Source organism: Jaculus jaculus, chromosome 3 (assembly GCF_020740685.1).
Source record: "Jaculus jaculus isolate mJacJac1 chromosome 3, mJacJac1.mat.Y.cur, whole genome shotgun sequence".
Taxonomy (NCBI): Eukaryota; Metazoa; Chordata; class Mammalia; order Rodentia; family Dipodidae; genus Jaculus; species Jaculus jaculus.
The window spans coordinates 110947143-110969639 of record NC_059104.1 but is presented as its reverse complement, the minus strand read 5'-3'; the positions used below and the strand labels follow the sequence as shown (position 1 = coordinate 110969639).

At 40.1% G+C, this 22497-nt stretch overlaps 1 long non-coding RNA gene across 1 annotated transcript in view; it reads left to right on the top strand.

Annotated features, from left to right (window-relative positions):
* The first annotated feature begins 239 nt into the window (after positions 1 to 239).
* The window catches only part of LOC123459259, a 70640-nt gene continuing 48382 nt past the window's right edge, over positions 240 to 22497 (top strand). The window contains exon 1 of the long non-coding RNA XR_006636159.1: positions 240 to 539. This is a non-coding gene — a long non-coding RNA (uncharacterized LOC123459259). The remainder of the gene's footprint in view (positions 540 to 22497) is intronic.

The window sequence follows — 22497 nt, the reverse complement described above, 5'->3', positions numbered from 1 at the left end:
TGAACAATAGATTCACAAGTGACATGGGTTGTGTTGGCTACCATTATCGAAGTGGTCCTAATTTCCCTTCATAGCTAGCCATTGGCAAACACAGGTTCATTTATTCCAAATCTTAACTACTAATGTTAATTTCTGATCACATATTATGCATTACATAGTAAGTCTATCATCTGTTTGCCTTTCTGCCTTTCTGTGTTACATGTTTGTTACAAAGTGTGAAAAAAAGTGCAGCAGAGTTTAAGGAGTTATGAAGATACCTCACTGAAAGCAAGCAGAAAGCTGGAAGGGATGAAAGGGAAGCTCTGTAGGAGCCATGCTACAGGACCTTGGAGACTGCCAAGGTGAAGTACACAAATGGGTCCAGATGAATGAACAGACATATGGATGGATGGACAAACATACAACAATTTGAGTAGGCTGCATCAGAAGTGAAGCCTGAACTGAGCAGAAGACCCTGGGACAGTTCTGTACCTGCAGGTTCCAGAACTTCACACTGAATGTTGGGTAATGCTAGATGTCCTCCTCTTTATGCAGTCCAGGTAAGAGTGGTACACTCTTTCTTAATTCTGGTGTGTCCGCTAAGTGCTTGGACCAGTTTTTGTTTTGGGGGTGTTGTTTTTGTTTGTATGTGTATGGTACATATATATATGTGGGTAGATCTGTGTGAAGGTGCACATGAATTTGTGTATTGAGTGTCTTTCTTTTTTATTAATATTTTTATTAATTAGATTTGTATTCAGCAAATACAGTCAGTTTGGTACCATTATTAGGCTCATCCGTGACCTATCCCCTCCCCACTGGCTCCTCCTTGTTGAGATATATGGGTCATGCATAGAGGAGTTAGCCCACAGTTATGAGAAGCAGTTTCTCCAAGGAAGAGTAAGTTAGCACCAGGACAAATGAGATAACCCTTACTTTTTTTTATAGAGAATTTAATAGTTGAAGGCCCTCTTGTAGCCCATGATTGATGGTAGCTTGATAATGGAAAGTAGGCTTATGTTTGGATATGGTTTCTGACTTGTTTCCCAGCTCCAGCTATGGGTCCCATACCACTGAGGGGATCAGTTAGCCAAATCAAGAGCACTTGGTCCCCCACCATGGCTATGTGCCACTATTGCACTTGTGTAGGCATCACAACAGGTTATTTGCTGCACAGTAGGTTAGACCATGAGTTGCTTGGACAGATATTGGCCATTTTTCCCCAGTTGCCCATGTAGCACCTTCTGGCACTAGATGTGCTGGCTATCTGGAGACTGATTCACTTCTAGCTTCCAGCCATGCCATTCCATTTTACATGTCAACTGCATATGGTGTCTTCAGCAGTAAGGTCTTACCATTAACCTTTGGTGGGTCATCAAGTACTCTGACAGAAATCTGTCTGTCTTTTAGGAAGCCTTGTAGGTCTCTCTGATCAAAAGCTCATTGTGGATGATAGCCCAATGCTGGCACTGGGAGTTACAGGTCAGTGCCCCCTAAGAAAATGAGGAAAAAGATAACTAGTATACAAAAGTTAGAGAGAAGACAGAGAAAGAGAGGGAGAGAGAGGGAGGGAAGATATAGAAGATTAAGGTTAGCCTTGATCCTACCCTCTCCAGTGTCTTGTGGTTCAGGTGTCCCCTGTAAGGGCCTGGTGAAGGTTCAGCCATTTGGTCTTCCTTTAAGGAAGTAGAATTTTATGGTACCATTGCTGTTTGGGTCTACATTTGTGTTTCCCACCCTTTGATAACCTCTTCTCCCTACACCTCCATCCTAGTGTCTAGTCCATGAGATGCTTGATGGTTATGTAAGGTATCATGGGTAGATTCAGGTTAGGTGCTATAAATGAGTGAGACTTTGTGGTGACTTTTTTTTTTTTTTCTGTGATTGGGTAAGTTCACTGAGAATGATCTGTGCTAGGTTCAACCATTTTTCATCAAATTTAATTGAGTCATTTTTTTCTTACTGCTGTACAGAATTCAATTGTGTAGCTATACCACATCTTAGTCATCCATTCTTCTAGTGATGAACATATTGGTTGATTCCAGCTCTTAGCTATTATGAATTGAGCTGCTACAAACATGGTTGAACAAATCTCTCTGGCCTGTGGTTTGAAGGTTTTAGTGTAGATGACCAGTAAGGTAATAACTGGGTCTGTTGGTATCTCTATAGTCAGCTTCTTCAGGAGTCTCCATATTGCTTTCCAAAGTGGTTGTACCATCCTACATTCCCACCAACAGAGGATGAGTGTTCCTACTTCTCCACATCGTCATCAGCATTTATTTTCATTTGATTTTTTGATATTTGCTATCCTTATTGGGGTAAGGTAGAATCACATAGCTGTTTTAATTTGCATTTCTCTGATGATTAGGGATGATGAACATTTTCTTAAGTGTGTGTTTGCCATTTGTGTTTCTTCCTCTGTGAACTGCCTCTTCAGCTCTTTGCCCCATTTTGTGAGTGGGGTGTTTGGCTTCTTACTGTTTTGATTGTTGAGTTCTTTGTAGACTCTAGAGATTAGGCCTCTATCAGTTGGATAACCCACAAATATTTTCTCCCATTCTGTGGGTAATCTATTGGCTTTGCTTATTGTATGCTTGTCTATAAAGAAACTCTTCAGCTTCATGTGATCCCATTGGTTGAGTGACTGTTTAAGATCATAAGCTACTGGGGTTTTGTTCAGGAAGTCTTTTACCATTCCTAGATCATGGAAAGTACTTCCTCAATTTTCTTCTAGTACTATTTGAGTTTCTAGTCTTATATTGAGGTCTTTGATCCATTTGTATTTGAGTGTAGTGCATGGTGAAATGTGTGGTTCAGGTTTCAGTTTCCTGCATGTGGTTATTCAGTTTGTCCAGCACCATTTGTTGAAGATGCTATCTTTTTTCCAGCCTATATTTTTCAGGCCTTTGTCGAATATCAAGTAGCTATAGTTGCTTGACCCAAAGTCCGGGTCCTCAAGTCTATTCCATTGGTCTATACTCCTGTTTTTATGCCACTATCATGCTGTTTTTACTACTATGGATTTGTAATATAGCTTTAGATCAGGTCTGGTGATTCCTCCAGAGGTATTTCTTTTGCTGAGGATATGTTTGGATTTGCGAGGCCTTCTGCCTTTCCATATGAAACTTGAGATCATTTTTTTCTATCTCTGTGAAGAACTCAGTAGGGATTTTAATTGGAATTGCATTAAATGTGTATATTGCCTTTGGTAGGATTGTCATTTTCACAATGTTAATTCTGCCTATCTAGGAGCATAGGAGGTCTTTTCATTTTCTCAAGTCCTCCTCAATTTGTTTATTGAGTGTTTTTATGTTTTTGTTGTATAGATTTTTCACTTCCTTGGTTAACATTATTCCAAGGTATTTTTTGTTGTTGTTGTTGCTATTGAAAATGGAACTATGTCCCTTATTTCTTTCTCTGTATCTTTATCATTTGCATATAGAAAGGCTACTGATTTTTGTGCATTGATTTTGTATCCTGCTACTTTGCTATAGGAGGCAATCACCTTCAGGAGTTTTGGGATGGAGTCTCTTGGCTCTCTTACATATACAATCATGTCATCAGTGAATAGAGCTAACTTCCTCCTTTCCAACTTGTATCACTTTTATTTCCTTCTCCTGTCCTTTTGCAAGAGCTAGAACTTCCAGTACTATATTGAAAAGCAGAGGTGAGAGAGGACAACCCTGTCTTGTTTCTGATCTTAATGGGAATTCCTCCAGTCTCTCTCCATTAAGTATTATTTGGGTCTTTGGAGCTTTGTATATTGCCTTTATTATGTTAAGATATGAGGGCTGGAGAGATGGCTTAGCGGTTAAGCGCTTGCCTGTGAAGCCTAAGGACCCCGGTTCGAGGCTCGGTTCCCCAGGTCCCACGTTAGCCAGATGCACAAGGGGGCGCACGCGTCTGGAGTTCGTTTGCAGAGGCTGGAAGCCCTGGCGCGCCCATTCTCTCTCTCCCTCTATCTGTCTTTCTCTCTGTGTCTGTTGCCCTCAAATAAATAAATAAAAAATTAAAAAAAAAAAAGATATGAACCAACCATGCCAATTCTCTCCAATGTTTTGATCATGAAGTGATGTTGTATCTCATCAAAAGCCTTTTCTGCATCTATCGAAATGATCATTGTTTTTTATGTTTAACCTTGTTCATGTGGTGTATTACATTGACAGATTTCCATATGTTAAACCAACCCTGTATTCCTGGGATGAATCCCACTTGGTCAAGGTGGATGATGCTTTTGATGTGTTGTTGGATTCGATTTGCAAGGATTTTGTTCAAGAACTTTGCATCTAAGTTCATCAGGGAAATAGGACAGTAGTTTTCTTTTCTTGTGGCATCTCTGCCTGGTTTTGGAATTAGGGTGATACTAGCTTCATAAAAGGAATTGGGTAACTTTCCCTGTTCTCCAATTGTGTGGAATAGTTTGAGGAAGATTGGTTTGAGTTCTTCCATGAAGATTTGATAGAGTTCAGCTGAGAAACCATCTGGTCCTGGACTCTTCTTTTTGGGGAGGTTTTTTATTACTTTTTCAATCTCCATGAGTGTGATGGGTTCATTGAGATGATTAATCTGCCTTGAGTTTAGCTTTGATAGATTGTATGCATCCAGGAATTTATCTATCTCCTCCACATTATCCAGTTTTGTGGAGTAGAGGTTTTTGAAATAAGTCATGCTGATTCTCCCAATTTCACTTATGTCTATTGTGATCTCTCCTTTTTCATTGTGAATTTTGTTAATTTGAAGCTTCTCTTTTTTTGCTTGATCAAATTGGGCAGGGGTTTGTCAATCTTGTTTATTTTTTCAAAGAACCAACTCTTTGTTTTGTCAATTGTCTTAATTGTTTCCTTGGTTTCTAATTCATAAATTTCTGCTCTTATTTTAATTATTTCTCTTCTTCTGGAGCTCTTTGGGTTGGATTTTTCTTTTTCTTTTCTTTCTTTTTTTTTTTTTTTCAGTGCCTTTAGGTGGATGTTAGGTTATTCATTTGGTATCTTTCTGTGTTTTTTATGAAGGCATTGAGTGCTATGAATTTTCCCCTGAGGGCTGCCTTCATTGTGTCCCATAAGTTTTGGTACGATATGTTATTATTGTCATTAAATTCCAGAATTTTGAAATTTCATTTTTCATTTCATCCACTATCCATTTATTGTTTAAAAGTGTGCTGTTCAGTTTCCAGGTGCTTTTGGGATTCTTGGTGGGTCTTTTGTTGTTGATTTCTAGCAATATAGCATTGTGATCTGATATCATGCAAGGAATTGTCAATCTTCCTAAATATGTGGAGGCAGTATTTGTTACCCAGCATATGGTCTATTTCAGATTATGTTCCATGCACTGCTGAGAAGAATGTGTAGTCTATGGATTTGGCATGGAAAGTTCTGTAGATGTCTGTTAGGTCTAAGTAATCTATGGTTTTGTTGAGCTCTCTTACTTCCCTGTTAAGTTTCTGTTTGGATGATCTATATATTACTGATAATGGTGTGTTGAAGTCCCCAGCTCTGATGGTGTTGGTGGTTATTTAAATTTTATTGTCAAGTAGGTTTTGTTTTATGAACTGTAGTGCCCCTGTGTTTGGTGCAAACAGATTTATGATTGTAATATCCTCTTGTTGGATCATTCCCTTGATAAAAAGGAAGTGGCCTTCTTTGTCTTTTTTGATTATTTCTGGGTTGAAGTCTATTTTATCTGATATTAATATAGCTACGGCTGCTTGTTTCTTATTCCCATTTTCTTGGAATATTGTTTTCCACCCTTTTACCCTGAGGAGGTGTCTGTCTTTAGTGGTGAAGTGGGTTTCTTGAAGGCAACAGATTGAGGGGTGTAATTTTTTGATCCATCCCGTTAGCTTGTGTCTCTTGATGGGTGAATTAAGGCCATTAATATTTAGGGTAATTATTGTGAGATTTGATTTGATCCCTGCCATGTTGTAATGGTAGAAGTATATTTGTGTTTTCATGGACTTTGAAGTTTTGTGCCTACTCTGAGTTTGGTTATTGTGATCTGCTTTTTGTAGGCCTTTGAGTTTGATTATTTGTTTTTTCCCTGTGGAGAATTTCCTGAAATACTCTCTGTAGGTTTGGTTTTGTGTTCATATAATTGTAAAGCTGAGTTTGGCCATGGAAAGTTCTTATTTCACCATGTATTATGAGGGATACTTTTGCTGGGTAAAGTAGTTTGGGTTGGAAGCCATAGGTTCTTAGACTTTGCAGCATTTCTTTCCAGGCCCTTCTAGCCTTCAGGGTTTCCATTGAGCTGTCTGAAGTAATTTCGATGGGGTTACCTTTGAAAGTGGTGTGCTGTTTTTCCCTAGCTGCTTTTAGGATTTTCTCTTGGGTATCAATGTTTAGAGTCTTAATGACAATATGTCTTGGAGAGTTTCTCCTTTGGTCCAGTCTGTTTGCAGTTCTGTTGGCTTCTTGTATCTTGATGGGTCTTTCTTTAAAAGACTGGGGAAGTTTTCTTCAATTATTTTGTTAAATAAGTTCTCCATGCCTTTGGTCTGAATTTCTTCTCTTGGTACTCCAATGATCCTGATATTCAGATGTTTAAGTGTATCCCACAATTCCCTCATGTTCTATTCACAGGAACTTTTGAACTTACTAAATTTTTGAACTCTCAAACTGTTTCTTCAGTCTTGTTTTCCAGATCTGAGTTTCTATCCTCCACTTGGCTGACTCTATTCTTGAGAGCTTCTAGAGAGTTTTGGGCTTGTTCAATTGTTTGCATTTTCTACTACTTTTCTATGTATAATTCCCATCCCTCTGTCAGGCACCCTTTTCACATCATTTTCTGATTTTCTTGAAGGTTCTTGGAATTTGTCCTTGCATTTTTTTATGTCATCATTTAACATGTCCAGCTGATTTTTAAGATCTTTTTTTTTTTTTTTTTTTTTTTTTTTTGCTCTCCTTCAAACTCTTAACTCTCTTTGAACTCCTTTGAATTTCTTATCTATTAATTCTAGTTTAGTGATGGCAGCATCCACATGATTATTGGTCCTTTGTTCTAATAGTAGGTTGGTCAGGGTTGCATTGCTCATAGCTTCAATTTGATGTTCTGATCCTAATGACTCTTCTATGTTTTGGTTAGATGTATTCATTATAGGACTGGGTGATCTAACTGGATTTTCTTGTATTTGATTTTTCATGTTATTTCTTTTGTGCTGTGGTCTGCCCATGACAGTGTATGGGCATGTAGGTGGGTGGATCAGCCTGGGCTCAAGCGCAATGGAAATCTGAGGTAGCCTGGGGCATTTGCCAAACAGCCTGGGCTATGTCTCTCACTTGCCCAAGCCAGCTATCTACTGCCTGGCCAGAGCACCAAAGTTGCCTGAATTCTCAAGTGGTAATGCTGCCAAAGCTGCCTGCCTTCAAGCTAGCAGGGACACTGAGGTACCAAGCACTGAAGCAGCCCAAATTCTGGCTGGGAACACTGGGACCCAGAAGCAGTTTGCGCTCCCCCGCCACAGGACAATGTCAGATGGCCTGAGCGGCAGACAGGTTGGGATGGTACCTGAGCTGATGCAAACGTGAGACACATTCTGAGCTTGTGTAGCAGTTGCTGTGGAACTGGGCTTGCTAAAAGTGCAGTGGCAGGAGCAGTATGTGAGCAAGTGGGTGGAGCAGTCTAAACTTCCACATGCAGGGATCCATCTGCTAGCTGCTGTGCTGTGGATAACGGGAGGGGTGGGCTACCCGCCCCTGACAGAATCAGGGATTCCCTGTTATTGCCAGTAGTCACTGAACTCGTGGTGGCTGGAGCAGTGTAAGCAGCTTCTGCACACAGTGTTCTGTCGGTGCATGGTTGTGGGGAGGGGTGGGTTACCTGATGGCAAGGGGATCTGCGATGCCCTGTTTACCCCCTGCCCTCCCACTGACAATCTATTGGAGATTGCTCTCCCCACAAAACCCAGTGAACCCTTAATGTCTTGCCTTTCTTTCCCCGGGATTTGCAGTGCAGCTAAGTGGTCGCCATCTTGGCTGGAAGTCCCCTTGCATGTCTTTCTTGATCACACTCTATTTCATTTACTGGGGCGCAGTTCCTCACTTGACCTCCAGCTCACTGGTTCAGCTAATCTGTTCAGCTTGCTCTGGGTATCCCATCTCTGCCTCAAACCTGCTGCTGGAGTTTGAGTGACAGGTCCTTTCTCAGACCAGATGAGCTTAACTCGAGTGGCTAAAGTGGCAGAAAACTTAACAGTCACCAGAGTCACTGTGAGTCAGTGCATCCTGACTTCAAGCCATATGCCAAAGAAAAATAAAAGAATGTAGACACGGGGTTAGCAGGGAAAAATAGGTTTTATTAAGGAAATAGATGAAAAGAACCCCCCAAAATGCTGGAGGGTTCATCATAAAAGAGAGACTAGGTTTTCCATTTATGGCTTCAAATAAGGGTTGGGAGGGTATATGATATTATCTCATTAAAGGAAAGTTAGTTGTCCCTGACGAATGATTGACAAGCCCAGTTGGATTTACTTTTAAGGGAGTGGACAATGGTAGTTTTATTTTGAGTAGCTTAGAATGCCATGCTTCTATTTAGGATCAGAGGGAAAGAGGGACTTTGTTACTCTGGCAAAGAGAAAGTGGCCCTTCCCTAGTGGGCCATTTAAACCAAAGCCCGGATGCTTCCATCCTCCATCTTTCATGATATTTTAAATCCTGTGGAGGTGCAATTGTGTTGTTGTCCTGATCAATGTTGGGGGAAAGATGTGGGGGTTTTTCTGGCAATGACCTCCAAGCCTGCTAATGTCTATCTAGCTGCCTATGACTGAGAGAGGATAGGTGGGTTGCCTTCCTTAGCAGGCATTTACATGGGGTTTAGGGGGCCAAACTCCCAGAACTTCTGCTTTTGCACTTTATCTACTGAACTATCTCCCCAGTCCTGATCATCACTTTTAGGACATTTCTTTTAATATGCCCTCGTCCTCACAGAGTCCCAGTTTACTTGACTACATCTAGAGGGTACCATCCACTTTTCTTAGAGAAATAAATTATTTTTCAGTGTCTGCTTCATGGTGGTTGAACAGATGGAGTTTTTATGAACAACAAAGTAGTCATCTTGACTCTACATTTGCACTCAAAATCAAGTCAAATGCTACTTGTCAAATGGAATTTCTCTGGGAGAGGCATGGCCTAAAAAAAAGAAAAAAAAAAAAAGCATTGGTTTACACAATATAAAGTAACTTAAAGCAAGGTACAGTGTGATCTCAACAAATGAATTATCTATAATTTGTAGGGTACATCGTAAAGTAGAAGAAATCGTTCTCTTGAATCTCACCTGTCCCTTCAAAAAAAGGACTTTGGTAGACCACCTTGCAGGATCAGAGCTGATACAATGATGGGAAGGACCACAACTTGACCAGGAAGACCTACTTATGCATACCTCTTCTTCCTTGTCCCCATTCTTCTTCTATTTAAACCTAGCACTCATTTCAGTACCCCAAAGATAGACTTCAGTCACTGAACCCCTATTGCATGTTCTTATTCCCCATGAGGTCACTTTTTTTTTGGTTTGTTTTTTGAGGTAGGGTCTCATTCTGGCCCAGGCTGACCTAGAATTCACTATGTATTCAGGGTGGCCTCAAACTCATTGCGATACTCCTACCTCTGCCTTTCAAGTGCTGGGATTAAAGGTGTGTGCCACAACTGGGATTAAAGGTGTGTGCCACAACACCCAGATCACTTTCTTTCTTTTTTTTTTTTTTTAAGGTAGTTTCTCACTCTAGTCCAGGCTGACATGGAATTCAATATATAGTATCAGGGTGGCCTCAAACTCACACTGCTTCTTCTACCTCTCCCTCCTAAATACCTCCCAAATACTGGGATGTGCTTCCATGCATGGCTTAATATTTTTACTAATTTTTTGAAAGAAGAGAGGAAAAGTGAGAGAGAGAGAGAAAGAGAGAGAGAGAGAGAGAGAGAGAGAGAGAGAGAGAAAGAGAAAGAGAAAGAGAAAGAGAAAGAGAAGGAAAAAATGGGTACGCCAGGGCCTCTAGACATTGCAAATGAACTTCAGATGTCTATTCCCTTTTTATGCACCTGTTGTTATGTGGATATTGGGGAATCAAGCTTCAGTTATTAGGTTTTGTAGGTGAGAGCCATAACCACTGAGTAATTTACCCTGCCTTCATCCATGTACTTTTTACTTGTATCTTCAGTTGATGTGTTGGGAACATGTTCCTGAGCCTAGCTTGTTGGGTCTCCAAGAACCCCCAGTATTTTACTGTAACAACACTGGTTACATGCTATTATTATTATTTTTTGTCATTCTGGAGATGAACCAAGAGTCTTGCACATGCTAGACAAATGCTCAGCTTCTGAGCTATATGCCAGCCCCCCTTTTTAATTAGGTACTGATATAGGACTATGGCGTATCCTTGAGAGTGACAGAGCCTCTCTCAGCTCTTGAGTGGGCTTTGAACTCAGGAGTTACAGTGCTGGACACTCAAGATCACACAAAACTTCCACTGTGTTACTGGCCTCTGGGTTCAAATCTCACTAATTTAATGAATTAAATCCATGGATCATAGATGATGAGGTCTGAAAGATGTCATTATTAAAGAGGATAGTAAGAGGGTTCTTCATAAATGGAATAGTACTGAAGATTGTTGTCTTGGGGTTAACAAGACCTTACTAGGTAGGGAATGAGCTTCTCAGACCAGTTCCCATGTTATATCTAACTTCCAGGAAAGGGGTACTCCTTTAGGGAAAAAGAGATGAGAAAAAACAGGACTATACTTTATGGGTTCAAAGACATTTCCAGTTTTTAGACAAAAGCTGTTTATTTTGGGGGCCAGCTACCCTAAATGGCCTAGACATATTATTTTTAAAAAATCAAATAAGAAACTTATAAAGTTCACATAGGGGCCGGATAGATGGCTTATCAGTTAAAAGCAACTGCTTGCAAAGCCTGATGGCCTGACTTTGATTCCCCAGTACCCATATTAATCCAGATTCACAAAATGGTATTTGTTTGCAGTGCCAGGAGATCCTAGTGCACTCCATGCTCATTCTTTCTCTGTGTCTTTGTATGTCTTTCTGACTCTCTCTCAAATAAATAGAATATATTTAAAAAATGTCTAAAAGTCTCCTTTGTCTCCCCTCCTTTGTCTCCCTTTTCTTACCCTGCAACTGAAACTGCTTTTATTTCCTCTTTTAATGTTTGTCTTTTCTTTCTTTCTTCCTCTCTCTCTCCCTCTTTATTTATTTCTCCATCATCTTTAAAAACCTGTTTATGAGGGCTGGAGAGATGGCTTAGCGGTTAAGCGCTTGCCTGTGAAGCCTAAGGACCCCGGTTCGAGGCTCGGTTCCCCAGGTCCCACGTTAGCCAGATGCACAAGGGGGCGCACACGTCTGGAGTTCATTTGCAGAGGCTGGAAGCCCTGGTGCGCCCATTCTCTCTCTCCCCCTCTATCTGTCTTTCTCTCTGTGTCTGTCTCTCTCAAATAAATAAATAAATAATTTTTAAAAAACCTGTTTATGAGTATAATATCATGCAGTCCCAATGCAGATAATGTCAGCTGCTGAGAGGTCATGAATACAACCACTTTGTGTCTATAAGACAACATCCCAAAGGCCTCCTTCCCATCTTTTGGCTCTTACATTCTTTCTGCCACCTCTTCTGCTGTAGTCCCTGAAGCCCTGGAGAGTATGTTAGAGATGCCTCCTCTAGTGCTAAATACTCAATTGTTACTTCTTCTCAGACTTTGATGCGTTTTGATTCTCCCCAGTAGTCACCACTATCTGAAAAGAGAAACCGCTCTAACCAAAAGTAAGAGCAGCATGAATATATAGGCTGTGGTGGTTTGATGCAAGTATCCCACACAAATATACGTGTTTTGGATGCTAGGTTCCCCAGATGATGAGAATTGGAAATTAAAGCCTCCTGGAGGGAGTATATTGTTGAGGTGGGCTTTTGGGTGTTATAGCCAGTTTCCCTATGCCAGTGTTTGGCACACTCTCCTGTTGCTATGGTCCATCTTATGTGGCCCAGGGGTGATGTCCGCCCTCTTCTCATGCCATTGTTTTCCCTGACGTCATGGAGCTTACCTCTGAAGCCTGTAAGACAAAATAAACCTCTTTTTTTTCCCCACAAACTGCTCTTGGTTGGGTGATTTCTACCAACAATGCGAAAAAAGTGGTACCGAGAGTGAGAATGCTGCTAGACACCTGACTGTGTATAAGGATTTGAAACCCTGGCCTAAGAGACACCTTGAAGTGCTGTAAATTCAGCTTGATGGATTATTCTGGTCAGAATTGAAAGGCCTGAATGCAGTAAGAGCTATGTACTGTGAGGTTTGGCTTATGAGGGTGAGAAAGAGCTTTGCTTGGACTGGGCTAGCAGTTTGTGTGGGAAGTTTGCTGTTATTCCTGTGTCCTGAGGAGTTGTTCAGGGTTGCTTTGCATAGAAATGAACTGGTGTGAGCAGAGGGATATGGCACAGAAAAAAAAAAATCTTTGGGTGAACTGCTGCCTATTCAGCTGCAATTGAGAGATTACAAACTTTGAGATTGGGCCAGCTGACTTGCACTGGGACAATAGGAAGAATGTAGACTCTTTTGAAGGGGCCTAAGTGCTCAAGAGGGGTCTGTTCTTCAAAGTCTTCTTTATTACTCCTTGGATTAACAAATTGGCACCGTACCTGGTATTGTGGAGTATAAGACATGCAGGAAAGAGAGGGTCATTGAGTTGGCAACATGGGCTTGTGTTTTGGAAATGGCTATGGCTATAAGCAGGTTTGTTGGATGCCTGTATGAAGACCCCCATGGGGCCATGAGGATGAACTGTGGGTTGCATTGGAGACCCATAGGAAATGTTGGGATCATGAGATGGCTGCTAATGAAAGCTGCTGGACCCAGATGAAGTTTTCCAAAACTGTGAGTAGCCTAGCTGGAGGGGTGAAACTGGAACTCCACAGACTTGTTGCTGGTTCAAATTATTGGACTTGGAGATTTATCATTTGCTAGAGTTGTTGGACTTGGAGGTAGAGAGTTTGATGTTTGCCCTGTTTAAATCTTATATTGGTTGAATATTTCTTTGCTATGCCCAACACCATCCTTTACAGTGTGAGTGTATTGTGCCATCATAGGTTTTGGGGGATTTTTTGATATTATGTGGCTCAGCTAAAAGATCTTGGAATATGGGGATGTTTGAACATCATTGGGGTTGATAAAAACTATGGGAACTTTTAAATTGGACTGAATGCATTGTATTTTACATCATGTATGAATGATCAGTTTATGGGCATCCCCTGATAAAAACAGAATGTGGTGGTTTGATTCATGTGTCCCTTGTTCTGGATACTATGTTCCCCTGCTGAAGGCAATTGGAAATTAAAGCTTCCTGGAGGTGGTGTATTATTGGGGGTGGGCTTATAGGTAGTTTCCCTATGCCAGTGTTTGGGACACTCTTTAGTTTCTACTGCCCTGTCTTATGTTGGCCTGGGAGTGATGTCCACCCTCTTTTTATGTTGTTGTTTTCCCTGCTATCATGGAGCTTCCCCCTCAAGCCTGTAAGCCAAAATAAACCTCTTTTTTTCCCATAAGCTGCTCTTGGTTACCAGCAATGTGAACCTGAGTGTAACATAGGCCTAAACAGAAATATTTAGAAGACAATTTGCATGTAGCCAAGCAATGGTAGTAAGCAGCTTCCACTTTCAGGTGGATCTTCCCAGCCATAGGTTTTCTGGCATGAATTACTTCCTGTAGAATGGGCTTCAATATCTGAGAGCTGTTGGTTACCCCCAAAATAGACATGCTGCTATTGCCTTAGTGGACACATCTTGCCTAGCCATCCAGTTGTAAAGTTTGTGGTGTCCATTACTGGTTAAAATTACTGATGGACTCCCCCCCCCCACCACCACCAGACTATATAGTACTTTCCAGTACTATGACCATGCTTAGCCAATTTTTATTTCCTGTTCATCAATGTATGGTTTCAGTAAGTTTCCAAGGCTGACTTTTATCTTACTCTGTAGCCTGGGCAAGACTTGAACTTATGATTCTCCACTACCTGTCCTGCTAGGAGAACATACTCTAAAAAGAGTCACTGGTTCCCTTCCCTTTGGCTACACATCTATTGAAACAGTGGACCCAAAGGAATTAAAATTTCCTCAGAAATCTCATGCAGAGAGAAGGAAAAGTCTGAAGTCCTGATGGTATCTTGAGGAGGGGCTCTCAGAAAGAGATTTCACACAGTTCTGAGAATTTATTGGACCACCTTGTAGGACAGACTGGAGCTGAGACAATGATGTTTGGGAACACACCTTGACAAGGACTGTTTAATTATATATGCTGCTTTCCCTCGATTTAAACCTCATCCTTGTGTCCGTATTCCAAAGATGGACTTGGGGGTCACTGGAATCCTTTATTTGTTTTTCTTCCCAAAGTGACCACACTGAATAAATCTTCCTCTGCTTTGTGTTAGGCCATGGTAGGAAAGATTTGCACTATGATTGCAGTATAAGTAAATAAATGTATTCTCTCTCCATAGACAGATAGAGACCAAAGCACTGAGAAAGTCTCAGACCTCCCTTGCCAGGGACTAAGATTGAATGAATGTAGTAGCCACATCCTATTGCATTTTCCTCCTTTTTCCTTTACCTGGTTGGGCAGACAGATGTCACAGAGTGGACACAGCACTTTTTCACTCAGCTAAGGCTCAACAACAGACAGGTTAAAACGAGAGAAACCATGGTTGAATTAACGTCCTTTGACTTTTCACTATTTGTCTCTGTAATTGGCATATTGATGACAGGTGGATGAGTCTATTTCTTTGGGATTGTCAGGGACCAGGTTTGGATGTCACCCCTCCTGTTAAATCTGGTAACATTATCACAATGATAAATTTTATATAAACAGTGTGTGATTGTGTTCACTTTTAAATATTTTTTTTAATTTTTTTATTTATTTGACAGAAAAAGAGGGAGAAGAGGAGGGGGGAGGGAGAGAGGGAGGGAGAGAGAATGAGCATGCCAGAGCTTCCAACCACGGCAAATGAACTCCATATGCTTGTGCTTCCTTGTGCATCTGGCTGACATGGGTCCTGGGGAAGCAAACCTGGGTCCTTGGGCTTTGCAGGCAAGTGTCTTAACTGCCAAGTCATCCCTCCAGCCTGGAAGTCACTTTTAAAGATGTTGGTTCTAGTCCCATGGGGCCACTAAAATCTATATGAATAGTGACTGTGTTAGTGTACTACTTCAGTTTCTGGAACTAATTTTCAAAATAAATAACATGTGATTATCCATAACTAGCATAATCCAAGTCCCAGCCATGAGAAGATATGCAGGAGAATCTGGAAGGTGGAGTATTTGTTTTCCAACCTTTGTAGATAGTACAAAGAGGCCAAGGAAAAGGTTGAGTGAGCATAAGCCAATCAGCTGACTTATGCAGCCAATTACCTGGGAAAGTGGTAGTTCTGGTGTTACAGATGTCAAGGGAGCCTGGGTGTAATTTAACAGAGAAGAGATGAGTTCAGTATCATTGTATGATGAGGTTGTTTCCTTATGGGTCAGGAACAGATTTCCTTTCAAATTACTCAGAAAGCATTTCTTTCATATCTTACCTTTTCAATGCACAATTTAATATTGTTAGTAATTTTACCTGTGTACTCTGGACCCTTCGTGATTGGCCTGTGTCTCAAATGCATCTTGCTCACTGTTAAATGGTCAATGTTTAATTCAGTACTAATAAATATTTTAGGCGACTAGATAAATCAAACAATATTCCAAATAAGATTAAAAATTACATCCTTTGGTCTGGAGAGATGGCTTAATGGTTAAGAAGCTTGCCTGCAAGCCTAAGGATCCAGGTCCAGTTCCCCAGTACCTATGTAAGCCAGATGCACAATATGGCACATACATCTGGAGTTCATTTGTAGTGGTTGGAGGCCCTGGCATGCCCATTCTCTCTATCTCTCACTCTCTCTGCCTCTTTCCAATAAATAAGTGAAAAAACAGAGTAAAATGAATTACAGTCTTTATATACATACATATATGTATGTATGTATATATATATTTATTTATATTTATATATATATGTAATACAGAACAGAATAGTGCCTTAAGCCAGATTTTGCTCTCCATAGTAAATTAGAAGTTTCTAAACAATAAAATGAACATACATGTTAAGGAAATGTATTTCTACCTTATGGCCTACCAGTGCTATACTCTTCCAATGTGCAAGCTGCACATGGATGGCTTGGAAAACTGGTCATACATAACTTTCATTGGTTCATTATGTGAGAAGTTACAAACAGGAAACTGCTATGTCATGTGGATGAAGAATAATACTAGCTGGGATAAAAATAGGATTCATAATCAAGATTGCCAATTTTGAGTTACTTTCTTGAGATAAACAAAGGTAATCCAAAATGTGGTTGGATCCGGGGTGGTACTGTATTTGTTATTTTGAAATACTATTTGCTGCTTCACATATATATTTGAGTAAGGAAAAGAAGGTTTATTGAGGAAAAGGTACAACATTCTCAAAGAGTCAGGGCAAGAACGCTTAATATTTTGGCTAGCCACAAAATGGCCATGGTATTCATACCCCAGAAGACCTGAATGGAAGTAGGAAAAAATGATGGCGTCAAAATAGAAGAGAGACTAACTGAAAAGAAGAAGAAATTTTGTGGACAGAGGATTTGAGCGGGTGGTGGGAGGGGATTATGATCATGGTATATTGTCCATATGTACAGTGGTTGTCAATAAAAAGTTTTTTAAAAAAAAAACAGATTTGGGTCAGCATTCAAAGTAGGGAAAGAAAGGAAAATAGATGAAAAGTTGTGCTTTGAGTTAGAGCTCAGAGAAACAGGTAGGCTTAGTAGTGAGGGTCAGTAAGCAACCACCATTGCTAGTACACTATTAAATAACATTTAGAGTAGATCATATGCATAGGTTATTGAGCTTAGTGTTTGATATTCATGATTTTATTTAATTGTATTTAAAATCACAACAGTTGGAACTGGGAAGATGGCTCACTCTGTAAAGTATTTGCTGCACAAATCTAAGGACCTGAATTCAGATCCCAGTGTGCATGTAAAAACTGAATATGGTGATATGATCCTGCAGCCCCAGCACTGAGGAGGGTCCATGTGGCCTGCTGGCTAGCTTGTCTAGCCAAATAAGTGAGCTCTTGGATCAACGAGAGAGACCCTGTTGTCGAAATAGGTGGAGAGTGTCTGAAGAAGACATTTGACATTATTCTCTGGCCTCCAAATGCATGTGCAGGCATACACAGACTGATGCATGCAAACCACAAGCAAAACAATAAAAATAAAGCCACAACAACTTTAGAACAAAGCATCATTTTAACTTTTTTTTTGTTTAATTTATTTATTTGAGAGCGACAGACACAGAAAGAAAGACAGATAGAGGAAGAGAGAGAGAATGGGCGCGCCAGGGCTTCCAGCCTCTGCAAACGAACTCCAGACGTGTGCGCCCCCTTGTGCATCTGGCTAACGTGGGACCTGGGGAACCGAGCCTCGAACCGGGGTCCTTAGGCTTCACAGGCAAGAGCTTAACCGCTAAGCCATCTCTCCAGCCCCATTTTAACTTATTTTATAACTAATGAAACTGAGACTGTTTATTCATTTGTTCCCTGTCATTGGGCAGTGGTCTAGTTAATGGTCTATCTAAGCTAGGCCTATTTGATCCCCAAATAAGCATTCTTCACTACTATTGTGAGTTTCACAAGTCTTCTGTATTCTATAAGAAAAATCTCCTTACCATAGATAGTACATGGATAGTAATATTCAGTTTTCCTGATGCTTTCTTACATAGTAACTCTTTTGGGTCCCCAAATCCATAAAATATTCCTATTTCTACTTGGAAGACTCTCGGATAGAAATTATAATGCACAGTGCTAAGCCTTCAATGAGGACATCCGACTGTAAATGTGTACTTTTGTGGTTTTGTATGAACCCCCCTTTCACAATGTAATATAAAAAGCTGCAGGGTACAATCTTCCTAAGTGACATTCTGGAATTCTATAGCAACCAGTGCTGATGGGCTGATCCTTGGTCACTTTAAATGTAGCTGTTAGAGCACATGGTACCCCAAAGAGGGGCTTGTGCATGGAATTCCCTAGAAGGATTTTCTACCTATTTCATCAGAGAAGACTCATTATGTCATCTTTCTAGTATAACATGTTCATTACTTTCCAGAAATGTTTGTTCTAAATTTTGGCAATTATCATTGAGGTTTCTTGTCTTACTGACTGTTTCACATTGAAAATACAGAACACACAATCCTTTCCCTTTAATTTTACTTCCTGTCTGCTCTTTAAGATATCTGGCAGTTAAACAGTTTTCTCCAGGAATGGTTTCTGAAGTACAAAATACCATTGTGTCAGTCAGTACTTATGAGAATATCTGATATATGATCTTTCTTTAAAGTCACATGATGGACTGCTCTAGTTGGGATAACATGTTTTTGAGAAGTTGAGAAAAATTCCAATTTTCTAGAACAGGGGCTACGGAGATAGCTTAGTTGTGCATGCCTCATATTTTTTCAAACAGTGAGGATTTGCTGTACCGAGGTATAGTCGTGGGGCTTTAGAGAGAGCTAAATGATCTCGTGAAGAGCAGGAGCTGAAAAGGAGTTCTGTGTTCATGATGGTTTAAGCAGCTTCTGAAGTTTGGGGTGTATGACTTTTCAACTAGGGCTTCAACTTAACATTGCTATGCCTGTGGCTTGGCTTTCTCGAATTCTTAGATTAGATTTGGACCTTTTTCACTTTAGATTATGCTTGGATCTGATATACTTTAGGCTATATCTGGCTATTATTCACTTTACATTATACCTGGGCCTTATAAAGTGTTACAGTTACTGCTGCAGTTATTTCTGTAGTACTTGCTGGGATAAAGCACCTGACCAAAAGTAACTAATGGGAGGAAAGTTTATTTTTAGTTTGTGTTTTTTTTTTTTTAAATTTGGTTTAAGGTGAAAGCTTAATGATAGTAGAGTAAAGCGTGGAATGAGCAAAGGCTGGGTATGGCCTCTGACACAGCAGGTAGAAAATAGCAGCAAGAGAATGAGCCCAATTCCAGTAAAAGGAAGCTAGTTATAACACCTGTAAGTTCACCCTGCGCAACACACTTATTCCAGAAAGCCTCCACCTCCCAGATTGCCATCAGCTGGGGACTAAGCATTCAAAACATTCAACTATAATGGGACATCTGATTCAAACCACCACTTTTGATCCCCATAAAATCATAACCACCCATGATGTAAATGTAATGAATCTAGTCCAATTTTTAAAATCTCTCCTTTTTTTAAAATCAATCCCAACACTATTCAAATATTCCCATAGTCCAAGGTGTCTTATCTGTAAGCCTGTAAAACCCACAACACATAATGGCATGAGTAAGCATTCATGCTGATAAAGATGGCATTGGGCATACCAAGGAAAGATTGAAGCAAAACTAAAGATCTAAAACAAGCAGATCAAACATCAAATCCCACAGTTTCATGTCCATCTAGGACCTACAATAAAGTCAGAGATTGGGGAGAGCTTCCATTTTCACCCTCCAGCTGGGTGGCTCACACTAGCCCATTTCTTCTTAATTCCGTTCTGCTCAAGTTCTCTTGACACAGGCAGTATGATGTAAACTAACTCCAGAAACCTGTGCTACTTTGTGTATCTGGCTTTATGTGGGTACTGGGGAATCAAACCCAGTCCAACAGGCTTTGAATGTAAGTGCCTTTAATGGCTGAGTCATAACAACAGTCCCCTACATTTTATTTTTATTTTAATATTTTAAGTTATTTACTTGTTTACATATATGTGCATGTGCACATGTGCATGTACACGTAATAGGACCTCTTGCAGCTGCAAATGAGTGCCAGATGCATGTGCTACTTTTTGGGTCTGGCATTACATAGGCATTGGGGAGCTGATTTTTGTCTGGTAGACATTGCAAACAAGTGCCTTTAGCCACTTAGCCACTTCCTCAGGCTTTCTAAGTGATTCTCAATCCAGTGAAGATTCCTTTATGCACTTCTTACTTCCTCCATCATAGAATCAAATCTTCATTATTTGTTGTATTCAGATAAAGATGCTAGGTCTCTGAGTATAGGAACCATTCCTTACTATCACTGGTTCCCTAGAACCTGGTATACAATGGCTACAGTACTACTATGTGTAACATAAAGAAGAAAAATAAGTAATTTTAATAGTCTAGTAAGGAAAATGCCTATGGATATAATACTGACACGAGCCTTAAGGTAAGCTATGGACTTTGGGAGATACTGATACATTTGTGTGGGTTCTTTAGTTGTTACACATGTCTAGCTCTTGTGGGAGATGTTGACGATGGGAGAGGTTGTGCATGTATAGGGGCCGAAGGTATATGGATAGCTCTGCAATTTAAAACTGCTCTTGAGAGGTTGTACAGCGCTGGAGAGATGGCTTAGCAGTTAAGGTGTTTGCCTATAAAGCTAAAGAACTCAGGTTCAATTCCTTAGAACCCATATAAGCCCGATGTGCAAAGTGTCGCATGCATCTGGAGTTCATTCACAGTGGCTGGAGGCCCTGGTGTGCCCATTCTCTCTCTTTAAAACAAACAGATAAATAAAATAGTTATAAAAAAGAGAAGTCGGAGATATTTCTCAGTGGTTAAAAGTGCTTTTCCTTCCTTCCTTCCTTCCTTCCTTCCTTCCTTCCTTCCTTCCTTCCTTCCTTCCTTCCTTTCTTTCTTCTTCCTTTACTGCTTCTTATTATTTTTTTTCTTATTTCTTTTACAAATCTTGGTGGTCAGGGTCTGATTACCCAAGACCCATCTAAAGCCAGATACACCAAGAGGCACGTGTGTCTGGGATTGGTTTCCAATGGCAGGAGGCCTTGGCATACACATTCTGTCTCTTTCTTAGTCTTATAAGTAAGTAAGTAAATAAATAAATACTTAAAACTGCTCTTGGAATAATAGTCATGGGCTGAGTTGTAACTCAGTGGAAAAGGGCTTTTCTAGCAAGCTGGGACCCTGGCTTCTATCCTCAGTTACACAAATAACCTCTCCACTTTCAAACAAAACACAACAATCATCTTTAAAAGCATATGCATATTATTGGTTTTAAATACCACACTTTATCCCTTCCTCCTATTTTGATTTCTGCTGTAGTTTTCTCTGTTATTTGTGACATACATTTTTCCTTTTCCTAGCATGGAGCTTTTCTTAGATGGATTATCTGCCACTAACCTATCAGATCTCAAACACTTGCCAGTTTCCCAGGGTCTTTCCTTATTCTTACTCCTACTCATTAAGCATGTAGTTCCATTATGTCTGCACAGAATCATACACTTCTTTATGAACAGTAATTACAGTTCTAATTTGCATTTATTTTTTGCAATTATGTCTGTAGTTATCATCTGAGTCCCAATTCTAAGATCATCAAGGTGAAAAACAGGTATTTCATGAATGAATACTCTTAAGCACAGTCTGCCTAGTATAACATGCCATGAACATGGCCTGTAAGGTGATGACAGCATCAAAGGTCTTCCGAATTAGTTACCAGGGAAAGTACAAAGAGAACTAGCAATGCACTTCTTTTTTAATGGTCTACAGTCTGAAGTATGGTGATTATATGACTGTGAATGTATTGGCACATTTCTCTGATTTTCAATTTATTCTATGGAACAATGGTGGTATTAATGTTTTCCACTTTACAAAAATTAGAGGAAATAAAACAGGTAGACATTTCTGCAAGTTGTTACATTAAACATAGGCATGCTACTTGCAAAGGTCAATCCCCTCAGGGTATGGCATAAGTAGGCAAAACTTCAGAGCACTTTCTCAAATACCCTCCATTTGCTCTACCAAAAGTCAGTGTTTGAAATTCTCACTTTCTTTTTGTACCTTTTTTAAAAACAGAAATCACATTCATCTATATCAGAATTTCCAGGGGTATTAGTTACTTTTCTTTGATGCTATGTCAAATACCCGGCAAAAGCAATTTAGTAAGGAAAGGTCTATTTGGGCTCACTGTTTATGAAGTTCATCCAGCCTGTCATGGAGGGGAAAGTGTGGCAGTGGAGGTGTGAGGCAGCTGGTCACATTTCATCTGGCCAGAAAACTGAGAGTTAAATGCTGGTACTCAGTTTGTTTCTGTGTTTTTTCCTGCTCTTGATTCAGTCTAGGACCCCAGTCAAAGGGCTGGTGTTTCTCAGATTCAGGTTGGCCTCCTCTCCTGAGTTAATTATTTCTAGAAATACCTTAAATACCTTTCAGAGATATTCTCAGATGTGTGTCTCCTAAGTGATTAATAATCCGGTCGACAAAATAAACCATTATACCATGGTTGCCACTAAATGATCACTGTAAGTTTATCAAACTATTGTGTCATTGGAGAGCAGAGGAAATTATAACAGAATGTTTAATAAATTGTCTTTTTTGACTAAAGCTGATAAAAGCAATTTGAATTTCCCACAGGTTCCAGTGTGGATTGGATAATCTGTCTCATTGACATAAATAATACATGATGGGTTCCATGAAACTGGAAATATCTGGCAGAAATTTATATTATACATATCTT